Below are 12,283 nucleotides of genomic sequence, written 5' to 3' on the forward strand. Positions count from 1 at the left end.
CCCAGAGTCTCATGAATTGGCTTACTCTCTTGCCGACATAGGCTGGCCCGTTGTCAGTCTTTATTTCCCTAGGTGTCCCCATGACTGCAAAGCAACTTGTCAGGTGCCTTATCACATGGATTGCCTTCTCTCCTGTTTGTGCTGTAGCCCAGATGTACTTGCTATAGGTGTCTATTGTGACGTGCACGTACTTGAGCCTACCAAATTCTGCTACATGTGTAACGTCCATTTGCCAAATTTCATTACTTTCCAGACCCCGAGGATTTACTCCACACCCAAGGCCTACCCCGCTATTATGATGACTGCAGGTGGGGCAGGCTCTCACTATTGCCTTAGCTTCTTGTATGCCTATTTTGAACTCACGCACCAATCCTTTAGCATTTTGGTGGAATCGTGTGTGTGACTCTCTTGCCTCAATCCCCCTATCATCTGCTACATTCATAACCAGTCTATCCGCCCTGGCGTTGCCTTCTCCCAAGCCTACGTCCCACTTATGACTCCTGATGTGTATTATACAATAGGGCTTGAACCTTGCTCCTACTGCTCGCTTTAGCTGCAGCAAGAGTTCATAGAGTCTCTTGTTCTGCACCTCTTTCACAGAGGCGTCCTCAATTCTCTGTGCTACTCCTGTAACATAAAACGAGTCAGTGACCACATTCAGAGGCCCTTGCAGTTTACTTAGTGCCCACACAACAGCAAGCAGTTCCAATGTTTGTAAGCTGTCTTCTGGAGCAGCGTCTATTATCTGCTTTTTCCATCGAGGGCCTTCTTTCCAGGTGATGGCTGCTCTTCTCGTCTTTTTCCCGGCATCCGTGAAGGCTGTGGTAGCGCCCGCTATCGGCTGCTCTGATTGTAGTGGCTTCGCTATCCAGTCCCAATTTCCTAGCCACTGAAGGTGACGTGGCGTCAGCGGTCCGGTGTAGACAGCTGCTCCGGCTTCCAGCAAGGCCGTCTGTAGATCTCCGGAATTAAGGAGGTACCAGTCTAAGTCCTCCTTTTTTATGGGCAAGTGGATTGCGGTCGGGCCTGTTCCGGTGATTTCCATGATCCTTACCCGACCCTTACGAATCAAGGTAGCTACTTGTTCGATTTTTGTACTGATTGTCCTTTTTGCTTGTAAGGGTGGGGTTATCCATTCTAATACTTGTATCTCCCCCGTTTTCTTTTGCATCTGTGTGAGTGCTCCAAGTAGATGGTCAGGAGTACTCCAAATGGTGAGATCTATGGGTAAGGATACATCTCGGCGGGAGACAAACCCTTCATCAACGCAGCGTATAATGCCGTTAAGAGCGTCCTTTTGTTGTGGGGTCATGGTCACAGGTGTGGTTGGGTCGGTCCCCTTAAGCAGTGGCCTGAGGGAGTCTAGCAAGGAGTTGGGTATCCCAACAATTGGTTTAAGCCACTGCAGATCTCCTAGCAATCGCTGTGCTTCATTTAGATTGGTGATTCTTGTTGCAAGTTGAAGTTTTTGCGGCCGTACGATTTGATTTGTAATAGTCCACCCTAGGTACTTCCATGGTGTGGATTGCTGTATTTTTTCTGGGGCTATCACGAGAGATGCCTTTGCTAGGGTGTTTTGAATCTCCTGCATTTGAGTATCTGTAAATGCCGTTTTTTGGGCAAACAGGATGTCATCCATGTAGTGGTAAATGATTGTGTCGGGCCATTTTAGCCTCAGGGGTTGCAAGGCCGCATCAACATACAGTTGGCACAAAGTAGGTGAGTTTTTCATACCCTGTGGAAGAACAGTCCATTCATATCTTTTATCAGGCTCTCCCCTATTTATTGCTGGTAAGGTGAATGCAAATCTTTTTGTATCTTGGGGGTGTAAGGCTATAGTAAAGAAACAGTCCTTTAAATCAATAATTAAAAGAGACCAATGTTGTGGGAGCATGGCTGGATTGGGGAGTCCCGGTTGCAACGCTCCCATTGCTTCCATTTGTTCATTTACTGCTCTTAAATCATGCAGAAGGCGATATTTCCCTGATTTCTTTTTGATTACAAAGATTGGCGTGTTCCATGGACTTGTGGAGAGTTTTAAATGTCTTTGTTGAAATTGTTCTTTTACGAGTTGATGTGCTTGTATTAGGCTTTCCCTTTTTAAAGGCCATTGCTTAACCATTACCGGTTCATTGGTAGTCTAGGTGATTGGGATCGGGAAAGTCCAAGCAATGGCGATTACCCCAAAGGGTGCTCATTGGATAGAACGACCCCAAGCTGGGCTAGAATGTCCCTTCCAATTAAACAATGTACCGTGGGCGGTAATGCGACTACTGACAACACAGTCACCAAATCTTGCCCATCTATAGTGACCCTTATTGGGGGCGTTTTCCTTGCGAGGGTGAACCCTCCGACGCCCGTCACGGTATCCGTGGTCTGTAATGATGGCCAATCATGGGGCCATTTCTCTGGAGAAACAATGCTGGTATCTGCTCCAGTGTCTAAGAGTCCCATCATTTTTACTGTATGTTCTGCATAGGTGAACTTCACCTCTTTTTTGGGTCTAGTATGGAGGTCCATTGTGAGCATAGCAATACCTGATGATCCGAATCCTCGGTCTCCACGTGGGGCTTGTCTTTGTGGTTGAACACCCCGGCTCAACTGTGGAAGTGGAATAAATTGAGCAATACGTTGACCTGCCTCAATTGTCAGAGGAGGGAAAGGAGTGTAGATCATTATTTGTATTTCTCCCGTATAGTCTGCATCGATGACACCTGGTAGCACAAACAGTCCTACAATGGAGCTCGACGAGCGTCCCACAATTAGTCCTCCATAAGCTTGTCCTTTGATATTTATCGGGCCATGAACTCCAGTTGGAACCCTGACGGGGCGTGTTGTTATCAATGATGTTTTTACTGCGGCTGCCAAGTCGAGTCCCAGGCTCCCTGTTGTGGCGGGCTGTAGACAGGAGATGGCGCTGATGTTACGGCGGCTACTTGTGTCCGGGCGCGGCTGCCGGGCGCGCTTCTCCGGAAGTTTCCTGACTTGCAGCGGCAAGCTGACGTGTTGTGCGTGTTGCTTTGGCAATTTTGGCACCACACTCCTGAGGCTCGGCAGTCCCGTCGGATGTGGCCTCCGCTTCCGCATCTATAGCATCGCGCCGAAGGAGGCCGGTGGTCGCTCGATGTGGCCGGGGCCGCTGTAGAAGCACGGAGCGGAGCAAGAGCGGCTAACACCTGTGACTGTGTGGACTCGGCGTGTTTCTGCAGCCCTGAGCTTATTTCCTTTAGTGCGTTAACTAAAAAGACCTGCGTCCCTGACGGCTGCAGTGCCATCCTTTCCAAAGCCTCTTCTATCGTCCAATTGGCCCCCAAAGTTGATAATACTCTTTTTGTTGCCTCATTGCTATTCTGCAACGCACATTGCTTTAACAGCGCCCCTCTCATATACTCTGGGACTCCTGCCCTTTCAATAGCAGCAGTAGCCTTATCTACAAAGTCCCCAAAGGATTCCTCCCTTCCTTGTTTTATTCCCATATACATGGGTATACCTGAGCTATCCTTCACCTGATCGATGGCACTTCTCACTATACGCATGGCTTCCCTAACCCTGTCGGGTCCCGGGAGCAATTGAGCTTCCGACCTGCGGTATAGGCCCACTCCCATTAACTCATCTGATGTGATTCCAGCTAACGGATCACCAGCACCCCTCGGTACCGCAACTGCCTCATGAACAAGAGCTTGCCAGTGAGCGTTAAATAGCATCTGCTGATGTGGTGTGAAAATCAGTTTCGTTATGCTTTTCATATCATTTGGCAGTAGTAGGTACGTGTCGAACAAAAAATCTAGCATTTGCTTAGCTGGCTCGCTCCGAAACCCGAACTGGCTCACTGTCTGTCGCAACTGCGCTAGCAGCTTCCAATCGAGAGGTTCATACTCTCCCACTTGCACAACTTGTCCCTGCTGGTTTACTCCCTGTGTGTACGTTACAGGAAAGGCCCAGACTTTCGCTGCGTCTACAGCGGCCTCGTCCCCGGTCTCCAAGCCGTGTCTAGCTAGCATATTCCATGCCTCCCTCCGCTGCCTTGCCATTTCCCCCCGCAGGTCGCTTTCCGCCCCAGGGACAGGGTCTGGCTCACCGGCAGGTTTAGGGGTGTTAGGCTCAGACTGGCAAGGGGATTCTGCGCCGCAAGGTTGGTGCATTTCGCCCTCTGCGATTGTCTCTGCTGCTTTGGCAGCGTTATCCCCCAGTTCTTCTAAGGGGGGTGCAGAGGGCGAGGCGCAACTAGTCCCATCGGCCATTCCTGCCGCGTCCCTAGAGATGGGTATTTCAACTCTTCTTGTGCTTGGTGCGAGGGGCTCATTATCACCATACTGAGCATTTCTTTTATATGCCTCTACTGCCTGCTGTGCCGCCCTTCTCTCAGCTTGCTGCTTTAGCAGTGCGTTGTGGACCACCCGCCAGATCTTCGCTAGTTTCTTTGCTGTTTTATCCTCCTCTAATACCGCCTCCGTCAATGCATCCCCTAACTTACGCCACTCATTCAAATCATGCACGCTATGAGGGTTAGTGAATAAGCCTTTAGCATAACCCCAGGCTAACAACCCCGGTATGTCCTTCCTGGGATTAATTTCTTTCAGCCCTAACTTATCTATATGTACTATGAATAAATCATATGCTGCTTGCCTGTCTATTTTGTCGTCGGCGCCGTTGCAACTCTCCGGCTTCGGCAGTACGTATGGCCCAAGACCACCTCTGTAGCTCCTGAGGGTGTCTTCTCTACGTCGTTTGACACCGACCCGGACACCGACCCGGTTGCAGCGGGCCCCAACTCTACTTCACCGACCATAGCGCGTTCTCCCCCGTTTTTCTTTTTAGCGATGGAGGGACAGCGTCGGGGTCACCATTTGTCGGAGAAGGGAGACGCGGACACCAGGTGGTCGTCAGCAAAGTCTCGTTTATTGATATGCAGAGTGGTGATTAAATACAATGCTTAATTAGCTCATGCATAGTGCAAAATCTAAGCTCATCATTGGTTTACTTGCCATTTGCGTCACTGTGCTGCTTAGTTAATCTTGTGGCTACACTTTTGCAATCTTGTGGCTAGCTGAGCTCTTTTAGTTCCTCTTCTGCAGCCTGTCTTTCCCAATCCTACGTGCCTTCCCCTATTCAAGGACACTGTACCCTTGAGGCTGAGGCCTACTTTGTTAGCCTTACCAAGTTGATCTGACTATGGCCTCTCTCTTCTAGCCATTCCTGCACCAGGCTCTCTACAGGGAATCTTCCAAATGAGTTGCACTTTGAGAAACTTTATTTATTTATTAACCTATTCTATAATCCTACTCTATAATCCTAATCTACAATTCTACTCAACAGTCCTATTCAATGCTGGTTGCAAGGTATTGTTTCAATGTGATTTTTAAATTCTTGTCTCCTTCTTCTTCTTCATTGAAATGATGGGTGGTGCCAGGGTTGACACTGGCTTGGCTGATGTTACAAATGGATGCTGTCCATAGGGAAAAAAAAAACAAACAAAAAACAAACAATGAATCATGACTTTCAAGGCTCAGTGCTTCACAGGCTCAGTCAGGATTGCTCTGGTTCACAGAAAGATGCAGAAAGAGAACCAACAGGGCCATCTGCACCTCAACCTTCCTGTGCAAGACCTTGCCATCACAGGCAAACCTGGCCCAGAATCCCACTCATCTCTTTATTCTGGTGTCTTCATCTTGCTGGGGACTTTGCCCTGCCAGGGCTCTGGAAATGGTGCTTTCTGTCCTTGGGGTTTTTTCCTTTCAGGAAACTCCAAAGACTCACATGGGTGCCTCTCTTTGAAAGACAGGCATCACGCTAATTTCCACAGGGAGACACAGCAGTGTCTACCTTTCCATGCCCTGCCCCTCCTGTGCTGGATGGCACCTTCCTTCCTTCCTTGCCAGCAGGGACAGCCGAGTGGCACTGGGTCCTGCAGTTCCCTCTCTGCCACACAAGCTGGCAGTAACCCTGGGGCAGGTCCTGTCTGCTTGACCATGCCAGGCAGCAGATGGGGCTGGGACAAGTCCCTCTCAGCTGTCCCTGTTTGCGTGGCAGAAATCTCTGAGAGTGGGGTGGGAGCACAAACCAGGGCCCCTCAGAGGCTCACAGTGAGCCTGCCACAACCCCTCCTTCCCACAGCCAAATCTCTGAGTGCTCAGCCAGGACTGGCTTCCTTGGGTTCTTCTATCAACATTTCACGCCTCTGGATCCAGCATTGCTCTACTTCAATTCTTGTGGCATTAGATAAAACTGTCCACACCACCAAATTACAAAACAGGGCAGAAGAAACCGTCAGAGAACAGACAGAGCACTTCTCCTCTGAGGACAGACAGGGAGACCTGCAGTTATTTAGCTTGGCGAAAAATAGCTCCCAGGGAGACTTTATTGACACTTTCCAAAATTTCAGTGGGGCTTCTGAGGGAGTGTGGGACACCTTTTTAATTATGTCCAGTTGCAGTAGCAAGTGGGCTAACATTTTTAACCAAAAAGGGGATTGAGTCAGAGTAGATCTAAGGAAGAACTTGTTTACTAGGAGCACGGTGCAACAGTGGCACAAGTTGCCTTGAGAGCTGGTAGTTGCCCATGCCTGGAACCATCCCAGATCAGGTGGGACAGGGCTCTGAGCAACCTGATCTCCTTCAAGATGTCCCTGCTCATTGCAGGCCACTTGGACCAGATGACCTTTGCACCTCCCTCCCAGCCCAGCCCAGTCTAGGATTCCTCACCATTTTCATTTGAAAAGCACAAGATTGGAGGTGAGGAGGAAGGGGGGCCTGATCTGATGCCTTGGCCTCCAGTGGAGGAGGAGCCCATCCCACGGACACTCTTTCACCTGCAGCCCCTTTGCATTTTACCTGCAGGAGCTCCTTGGCAGACCAGCGCTGAGCCTCGTCTGTCTGCAGGCAGCAGCTCAGGAAGTCCTGCAGCAAAGGCGAGAAGAGGTTGGGCTGCCGCAGCTTTGGTCTCCCTCCTGTGGCTATCAGGAGTTGAGGCTGGAGAAAAAGGAAACACGAGGCTCAGCCTGCTCCTTTCACATCTGTCACTGCTCTCCCAGATGCCATTGTTTAACCTGCACTCTGCACTGGCAGTTTCTGCCCTGGCAGAGAGGCTGAGGTGACTTTGCTGTACCAACAAAACACTGAAAGCCCAAAGCAGCCACAGCTTTTCCAACATGCAGGGGATCTCACCTTGGCAGCTGATCTCATTGACTGACCTAGGTAGTGGGAACTACATCAGCAAAAACGTGTTTGTTCTTTGAGCATTCGCACCAGCTTGACAGGCTATTTGGAAGAGGGACTTTGCTATATTAACTAACTCTTATTTCCAAGAATTATTACAGGAAGGGCATCTCTGGAATGCTTGCTGGTCCCTTATGCAAAGCTGCTATAAACCAAAACTCATCAAGCTTTTTGTCCTGTTCTTGAAAAGAATGGTAATTGGAAGAAAAGAAAGGAAATCCACCAGGTATTCCTCAGGTAAGAAAACGAACAGTTGGAATTTCATATTCAACACAGACACATAAAGATGCATGCACCAGGTATTGGGATGAAAATGCCTGTTTGGGCACACAAAGAGGAAACGCCTGCAGCTCTGTTTCTCAGCAGTCTGCAAGTTTCAGCTTCTTTATGTGGCAAAAGGAAACCTTTTCATGGGTGTGATGGGTTGACTTGGGAAGGAGAAACTCAGAAGTTCTCTCTGAGGGAGCTTCCTCTGTGGGGGTTGGGACCCCTTCAACAGCCCATGGGAGAAAGTTAGTTCACTCCTTGAAAACACATGTCAAAGGAGGTAATCCGGAACTTGTTTTTTTGTCTTTCCTGTAGCTGAGCAGGTGACACCAGCCCGAGCTTCCCCCCCGCCCCCCATGCCGGGGGGAGGCTCGGGAGGCCGCTTGGGCCCCGTTTGCAAACGAGGGGAGCCGATGGCCGGGAGGAGGAGAGGCTCCTTGATGAGACCTTCACGGCTTCCTCCTCCACGGGCCCGCGGCTCTGAGGGGGGCCCAGCTCCTGCTGCTGGCTCGGAGCAGTTTCTGAAGGGCCAGGCCTGCCCAGCCCCCGCACGGCCTGGGGGAGGCAGCCGGGCCTGTCTGGGAGCAGGGGTGGCCATGGGCAGGGTGGGGCTGCAGCCCAGCCCCAGAAAGGCTGAGTGACACCTCAGCCACCCTCACCCAGCACGGCCTGGGCCTGGCCCAACTCTTGGAGTTGTGTTAAACTTTAACTCTTTACTGCTCAGATAAGATTTGCAAAACCTCCAGCCTTCCTTTGAATATGAAAGGGAATAAGATTTCTGAAGCAGTGAAGCAAGAGCTAAGTTTTTTTAGATGGAAGAATGAGGAGATGCTGTCAAGATGGCTAAAAATCCTTTTGTAAGATTGTAGAGATGAACTGATGTACTGAATATCCCTAAAAACCATGGAGAAAGACATGGGGGGATGGAGATGTTCCATCTGATAGATGATTTGACCAAAAAGTACCTGTGTTAAGAATCTTTTGCCTCGAGGAAAGGAGGGGATCTCGGTTTTCTGAGGATGAAGCATGAATAAAAAGAAAAGAAATGGAGAGACCCTTTGCTGTGGAACATTTCATTCTTAAAAGTAATACCCCATGAAATAAACATGGCCCACATCTACAGCTTTGGGAAGGCTATGGAGTTGGGAGGAGCGTCACGATTGCAGGTCAGGGTGGATGTAAATCGTGAAAATGAAACCACGAGAGGACTGTTTTCTTCCTTCTTGTGGAAAAATCCCTACAGCTTTCATCAAAAAGAGGCTTCTCTCTCCGGAATTGAATTGAAAAAGACTAAATTAGGGACTGACCGAAGTAGTTGTTTTATGTTTGTTTTGTTGTTATGAAGATTGGGAGAGGGAAGGAAGGAGTGGTCTGGAAAGAAAATCTTATTCTGAATTTGGGTTTTTCTCCCCCTTTGTTTGTGTAGTTAATATTTTTTTTTATATACTCTTAAGTTTTAGGCCTGCCTTGCTCTTTTGCTCCTGGTTCTGTCTCACAACAGAAAAATGAGTTTATTTAAATTAGTAAATCAAAACGAAGACAGTGTGTTTGGTTGGTTGGTATTTAAGGAAATGATATCAGCCTTTTACTATTTTACAGTAACAGAATTATCTTACGGTCCATCAACATTTAGCTCATATTTATTCACTTAACTGAATCTTCAGGGTTATAGTTATCACTATAGTGGTCACAAATGCTGCACTGAGAACTAAATTTGGGTTTTTTCTTCCAGTTTCTGAATACCTGTACTAATGATAAAAATGTCCTGCAGGTACCTATATATATATATATATATATATATATATATATATATATATATATAATATATATATGTACCTATATTATATATATAATAATAATAGATTTCTTTGCTGTGAGTGTACATAAAATTTTGAAATTATTCACCAGGGACTGTGTCATCAACTGTTTTCCAGTGGGAAAAACTCTGCTCTCTTCAACAGTAGCTGAGAGATTATATCTCTTAAAATGAACATTGAGACATTCAATTAGAAGGAAGATAAAAATGACTGTTTTGAGGAAAATATTTATGTAAATGTTTATCTTAGACATCTGAAGCAGAATGTCAGCAGCTAACAGATGCTAATAAAAATGGAAATCATCTGAAATAAGCCAGTCAAGACATAACCAAATAACCAACCAACCAATCAAGCAAGCAAAGAACCCACAAATAGACGAACTGAAGACACGGAGATATCTGAAGCTGTTTTCAGAGCATTGCCAGCTGTTCCTGTCTAGTTGGTGGCCTCTGGTGACCCTTCCAGGTCTGTCTCCACGGCTATGGCTGCTCCTGCTTCTCAGAATTAATTTTGATTTCTTATTTTAGGCAGGGTTTCTGATCTGCTGATCCTCACTCCGTTTGATTTCTGCTTTGTCCTAATCCATCTCTCTCTCATTGAGGGGAGGGACCTTGCACAGGCAGCTGTGTCAAAAGCCTTACAGGATTCCAGGTAAGTCAGCAGGCAGCTTGGACACATCTTCCAGGATAACCATGCGGTGCACAGCACCCACTTTCCCAGAAGCTCTTCCACCATCACGGCTGCAGCAGGATTTCCTGTGTGAGGAAATGCTGCCAAAATGGTCCTGGGGCTCCAGGGTCCCTCAGTGGTGGGCTGTGGGCATCAAGCAAAGACATTAGAAAGGGGAGAAAGCAGAACCTAGGGACTTTTTCAGAGAAAGAGAATTTACTTTTTCTTGGCTAAAGGGTTCCTGGAGTCTCACTCGTGCCACCATCAGGGTGGGCTCTTTCTGGGCTAAAGAGAATCCTGGGATCTGGGGGCTCTCCTCTTTTGGGCGTGCTGGGAATCCCTGAGACAGTGGTCCCTGCCCTGGCCAGGAGCAGAGGGGCTGCAGATGCTGCCCTGGGCAGACGGATCTGCCACTGCTGCCTGCTCTGGCTCCTCTCAGAGTGGGGCTTGTCCCACTCTGCAGGGTCAGGTATGGGCTGGGGACAGCTGTGACTCCCTTGGAGGCCGGCTGTGACATTCCAGCTTCCTGCTCCATGTTGAAGCTTGCAGGGCCAGTGGCAGGAGTCCTCTCCTGGCAGCTAGAGCAGCTGGAGATGCTGGAGCTGGTGCTGGCCACAGGCCCGTTGTCCTCTGCCGTGATGGAAGTGCAGCAGGCTCGGGGCCTACTCGTGCAATGGCGCTGACGGTGCCGTGCACCAGGCTGAGGAGAGGCTGCAGCGCCTCCACCAAGGCCTCTGCATGCGGACCACGGGCACAAAGGCTGTGCAGGATGGAGGCCTCTGCAGCCTCTGCCCTCCACCCATAGATTTCTGCCAGCCTCTGGCACAGCCAGGGCCACACAGGATCCAGGAGGTGCTGCTGTTGTTGGAACGGTCTTGCCCACACCTCGGGCAGCAGGCCGGCCACAGGCTCTGATCCTGCATCCCCCTGCTCAGCTGGGGACAGTGTTCCCTGTGGAGAAGATGGAGGAGACATGACAGGGCCATGGGGGCTATTTTCTGCAAGGTGGAGGGGAGCTCTCCCTGCCTGGCTGTTGGTCTCTGGTGACTCTGCATGGGGAGCTGATGGGAAATTGTATGTAATCCTGTCCACCCCGCTCAGAAAACCTGACACGCTCTAGTGGATTGCTGCAGAGTGGGCACGAGGGATTTCTCTGGATGCAGCCCAGGCAGAACTGGTGGTCACACAGCAGAAGCCATGTCATTCTGAGTGTCCTGGCAGATGGGGCAGCTCCACTCTGTCCCCATGGCTTGGCAAGGGTCTTTTTCTCCTATCTCTGGAAGCAAGGGTTCTCTCTCTCTGTTCAAGCCTCTCACCAGATCACAGCTTCTCAGCATCCACACACTCCAGCATGAGAACCTTTTTCTCATGGGCTGCAGGTGAATTCTGCATCCCCTCCCCCACCTAATGAATTACAGAGAAATTGTTTGTTGTATTATAGTCCTCACCACGGCTTGCGGGAGAATTTCAGCTCGGACGCTCAGAGCGCCTTCTCTTCCCCGCCCTCTTTTGCACTGACCTTAGTGTTACCATGTTGCTCTTTTCACGTGTTTCCACCTTTTCCTTTTCTCAGGAAAGAATTTCCTTTTTTCAGGAGAGAATTGGTGTTCGTAAGTTCATTTGTTCTCAAGTTCTATCAATTGAAACAGCTTTTAAAGATTTCTGCAGAACTGTAAGGTTGATCTTGTCCAGGCTCCACATCGGGGAATCACTCGTCATGCTTCTGGCTGTTGGTCACATCATCACTACAGGCATGGCACAAGCTTTCACCACCTTTTTTTTACCAGCTTTTCTAAGTGGCTTAGCAGTGTGCCTATTCTCAGAGCAAGGCAGTGATTGGTGTTACCAGGCAGGGAGAAAGATTTTAACAGCTCCTCACAGAAATATCACTTCCATGGCTAGCTTCTTCCCCCCCCTCACCAAAAACTAACCCCTGCAAAACCAACAAAACTGGACACTAGTGCTCCTGGGGCTGGGGAACTTGGAAGCTTGGAGAAAACTTGACAAACTTGTGTGGAGACATTTAAAAATCTAACATGACTTCATACCTAGACACACAGCTAAAGGCCAGATATTTATCTGTTCTTTTTAACTGAGAAAGAAGTCACAGGTGATGAGTCTCTATACCACATTTGTGGGGTCCTGCCTTGGAGCTCCCAATTTTGATGGAAGTTACTTACTTGGCCCCACTGGCTTCCCTCTCCTGCCACCTTCTACATCTTCCCACATTCTTTCGTAACTTTCTCCTTCTCTTTCCTTATGACCATCCCAACCCCATCTCTGTGGCTCACAGATGTGCCCAGAGGAGCTCCAGGG

Source organism: Sturnus vulgaris, chromosome Z, assembly GCF_052056855.1.
Source record: "Sturnus vulgaris isolate bStuVul1 chromosome Z, bStuVul1.hap1, whole genome shotgun sequence".
NCBI classification, from domain to species: Eukaryota; Metazoa; Chordata; class Aves; order Passeriformes; family Sturnidae; genus Sturnus; species Sturnus vulgaris.